The sequence below is a fragment of the Scomber japonicus genome, chromosome 2, assembly GCF_027409825.1.
Source record: "Scomber japonicus isolate fScoJap1 chromosome 2, fScoJap1.pri, whole genome shotgun sequence".
Taxonomy (NCBI): Eukaryota; Metazoa; Chordata; class Actinopteri; order Scombriformes; family Scombridae; genus Scomber; species Scomber japonicus.
In genome coordinates this window covers 20,633,212-20,637,624 of record NC_070579.1, presented here as the reverse complement: position 1 = coordinate 20,637,624, position 4,413 = coordinate 20,633,212, and the positions used below count along the sequence as shown (strand labels likewise).

The window sequence follows — 4,413 nt, the reverse complement described above, 5'->3', positions numbered from 1 at the left end:
AGTATATCGTGCCAAACTTATCTCAAGGCACTTTTCACACATTAAGATCCAATTATAATCTATTAGACCCACGTCTCACATGAACTCACACGCATGCACGCCAGATACACACACGCACAGTACCCCATTGCTTTAACTTTTGTTGCAAAGTGGAGAATGTAGCTTTTGTGCAAAATCACATGAACAGACATCACAGCCAGTTTCTGTAAGCAATCTCATTTGTGTTACAGGAGAGAGAAACAGAGAGTTTGGGAAATGTTACACTATGTTACAGATTGACATTCAAACATCCAATATCCACAGCAAGGCTACAAACACAGAGTACAAGCCAACACACACACACACTTGAGTTGACATCATAAATCCAGTTCAGTAGCAGATATAATAGTAACATGATCCAAATTTTCCTCCTTTCTCAGATTTCTTTGCAGTGTGTGATGCCTTGATTGGGCCCACTTGTTGCAGGTGAATGGATACACGGCCCTGTCTCTTTGTGTGTCATTGTCATGCATTTGGAGTATCAGCGGAGTGTTTTCCTGGGAATCTCTGCTGTCTGTGTCTCAGGTCTCTCTGTCTATTGTGTTGCAACCAGGGCAGGGTGGGAGCTGCGTATTATGTGAAGAGTTTGCTTTGTTTACACCTTGTGCTTTGTTGTTACTTCCATTGAAATATTAACATTTGTAATTATCATGGAGGCTTGTAATGCTTATTTTGTAAAGTTGGAGTAATGATGTTACTGTGCCTTCAGTCTGCAGCACTAGTATAGTCAAGCAGAAAACGATGGCATCCAGCTGAAAAGTGTACGCAGTGAAAAGGTTGCATGTTCACGTCTGCAAGTGTGTGTAGTAATTCCGGTTTATTGCAATTTGGCTCATATTTTTGTGGTTTTGTTAGTTTGAATATGTCACAGTATGAAAAGCACAGATATAAATGATAAAAATAATGATGGTTTTAACTGCTTTCAGTTTCCTGATACTCACAATCAAAATCTTCATGAATCGAAGTCTGCTGCAGTATAGCTTATTGTATCTATACTACAGCAGTATAAATACAATAATAAGGGTAAAGTGCCATCAGTGTGTTGAAAGGACGCACTGATGACACTTAACCCTGTTTGTTTGTTTTGTTAGGATGAAGCCAAATCACTTTAACTGTGAATCAAATCTACCTTCGGGTACAAATAAAGTTACCTTACCTTACCTTATCACAGAAAGCTTTCTTCGCTTTCTTTAGTCCAGAGTTTGCTAAAGTGACTGTATTCAAACAGTTACTGTTGGCCTATAGCAAAAACTGCACCAATATTAGAGTCTAAACGCAACCATAAACTGTAAAGAATAATGGATGTAGTTACCATGACGTCACCCATAACCAATGGTTTGATGTCACGGAGTGGACTCCTGTTTCCTGCTTTCGCCATCTTGGATTTTTGTAACCAAAAATGACCATGTTTGGATGAGTAGGTGGACCTGATACTAATGCTAGCTGCTAGCTTTGTTAGCACACTGCATTTACAGTTTATGGTTATCTTTGATCATGCTGATGGCAATGCCAATTTTTTGATGGCGAAAAACTAGCTAGACAACATTAGATCAAAATGTACTTACCGGAAAAAAATGAACATCCAACTCCAAGACTTTTTAAGGTGACCAACACGTTAGTATACTTTTATGAACTGAAAACACACTGAAATGGCTACGGCTACACCTATACTAATTGAATCTCATGTTATACTAAGCAGGTTAACCAACAAACATTGATACTGTGGTAGCAACTTGCCTGTGAGAGCACCTATGTCTCAGTCAAAGCAGCCACTCCGTTAATTATGCATAATTTTAAGCCTTTATTTAAACAGGTGCCGTATGTGAAAATGCACAACCATGCAGTTGTCATGAATGAGGAAATTAACTGTACAGACCAAAACTGTTTTTGTACCAGGCTATAAACATGTTCATTTCTGCTGTGAAGTTGTGCATTTTTACACGGGTGTTTATGGGGACTGACTTACATTTGGAGCAAGCCTCAAGTGGCCATTTGAGGAACTGCAGTTTTTGGCACTTTCAAATTCACTTCATTTTCGTCACCACAGGCTGCAACTTTAACGCAAAACAATTCAACATTTTATGAGCATTTTTTGTTAGTTTAGTGACCTGTCAGATTGAAAATTGAGTTGAGCCTAAAAGAAAAAGCGTTCCACCAACTTTTCTAAAGTCAGCATATGAATTATATTATATGATATATTACTTGATTAAACTACTGTTGCATCAACTATAATAGTCACTTTTACCAACTCTTCTGTTTTAGGTATGGTTTTAAATCTATTTTAAATAATTGGTTAGCATTAACACAATTTGCATTTTAACAACAAACATCTCGTTACTGTTAAATGTTTTTATTAAACATCATAAACATCACTTCCACCTTCCCAGACTATTGTTAAATTACAATTAGTAGAAATTGTGAAATTGTATGAAGGGACCATAAAGGCTGTATTTTCTGTAAAGGTTAAATGTTTAAAATGGTGTTAAATGGTGTTATTTTACAGATCCATCATAGAATCAGTCCTACATTCTCACTGATTTGTTGTTTTTTTAATATAAATTTGTGAAACAAGAATCAGTTAGGAAACACTGATAAAGCAGCGCACAAACTCAGCCTCCATTCTATCAAATCCAGACCATCCTCTGTTTAGGAATTTGCCATCTTGCCCTCTACAGATTTCCAAAAACTGTGCACGTTTTCATTTATCCCAATAATCAATAATTACTCTTATGAACTGCCTATTGATTTCTCAGACAGCACTGGCAGTTTTTATGTCTTTTATTGTCTTGCTTTGTTTTTATTGTGTTTATGCTTTTGTGTTTGTTTACTGGTAAAAGAATTTCCTCTTGTGGGTCAATAAAGATCTGAACTGAACTGAACTGAGCAATGATTGCGCCAGACGTTAAGGAGATTTTTTTTTTAGTTTTTTTTTTTTGTTGTTGCAGCATATTTTAGTCCTTTTAGTACAACCCTATTAATATTTACTCTACATTGCTGTCTTTTAGACATTTAAACAGTCTTTTAGGAAGTTCCTGGTTTACATTAGTCTCACATCAAAGTAAGGTTGTTGTCAGTGGCGCAGTTTTATAGTGCAGATCACATTCAACCATTTGAACTGTATCAACATGCAACAACATAACATAGATAAAACCAGACGTGAGCCCCACTGTGATGGATTACCAACCTTAAGCAAGTCTCTGCAAGTTGATTTTCATACTGTTAGGAAATGATTGGAAAACAGTAGTAATACATGTTGTGTGAAATTATATGGTACTGTGGTAGTACAGGAAAAAATAGACAGCAGTAATAATGAGTAAACATGCTGTGTTTTACTGTACATTAGCTAAAATAAGCACAAAACACTTGCATGTATCTGCCTCTATACTGTTACTATATAATCAAATGATGATGATTAAACACTAATAAACAACTTTACTACCTCCACCTGTGATGATAATAAAGATTTGGGTTGTTTTAAGTCATGAACTTGACAGGCTGTATGTAGTAACTTTACTCAGTGTTGTATATGCTTCTGTATTTGCACACTTTTATGCAAGGTTTGTGAGATCTGTTAAGTAAGCATTAAAGTAAAAACGTATTGAGCAACACGTCCAACGGCTCTGGCCTCCTCCCAGCCGGAGTTCAGCCGCTGTGTTGAAACGTTATTTCTCTGTGTGAGCAAGTCTGACTCAATCTCAGTTTCCTATACTAACAAGTTCCCTACTGTGTGTTCAGGAGTGTGTGAAAGTGCACGGGGACTTTATCTGTATGTATGCATCTGTGTGTGTGTGTGTGTGTGTGTGTGTGTGTGTGTTGTTACTCTAAACAGAAATCCAGCTTCCTCACTTCTCTGTTCTGTCTTCATGTCAGTTGACTGACTGCGTGTGTTAGCATTCACTACGACTCTGTCTCTCTCTCTTTATGTCTCCATGACAACAGGCTGTCACGAAGACGTCGCACCTGAGAGCAGGAAGAAGGAAGTGTATGGTCCAGCCTATGCCACTTTCTGCAAGGAGTTCAGGTAGGCAAACACACAGACACACACACACAGACTTACATACACAAACAAACACAATGTTGAATGAGAGATGAATGGGTTGAAGCTGCTCTACATGATCAAACAAGCACCATATTGTCAAAAAAGAAAGAGAATAAAGAGTGAGTGGGTGGGTAGGGAAAAAAAGGTAAAGAAATATGAAGGAGGAGAATTAGAAACACCGGTTGAGCCGGTGTCGTTAGAGATGAACTTCACCATTTTACTTTCAGTTCAGGTTCAGAGCAGGAACCCCTTCAAAAACACTGTTTATAACAGACAGTTTCAGATCTCCCCCTTTAGAAATCAGCGATGTCTTCTGTCATCCTCATGCTGACAGT

The 4,413-nt window shown here is 37.6% G+C and overlaps 1 protein-coding gene across 2 annotated transcripts in view; it reads left to right on the top strand.

Annotated features, from left to right (window-relative positions):
- The first annotated feature begins 3,781 nt into the window (after nt 1-3,781).
- rbm47 (RNA binding motif protein 47) overlaps nt 3,782-4,413 on the top strand; it is a 31,746-nt gene continuing 31,114 nt past the window's right edge. Inside the window, exon 1 of one of the 2 annotated variants that reach the window (XM_053339197.1) lies at nt 3,782-4,054. The gene's annotated coding sequence lies outside the window, so the exon portion shown is untranslated. Of the gene's footprint in view, nt 4,061-4,413 lie in introns of both variants that reach the window. The other variant, XM_053339208.1, reaches the window with a different exon arrangement.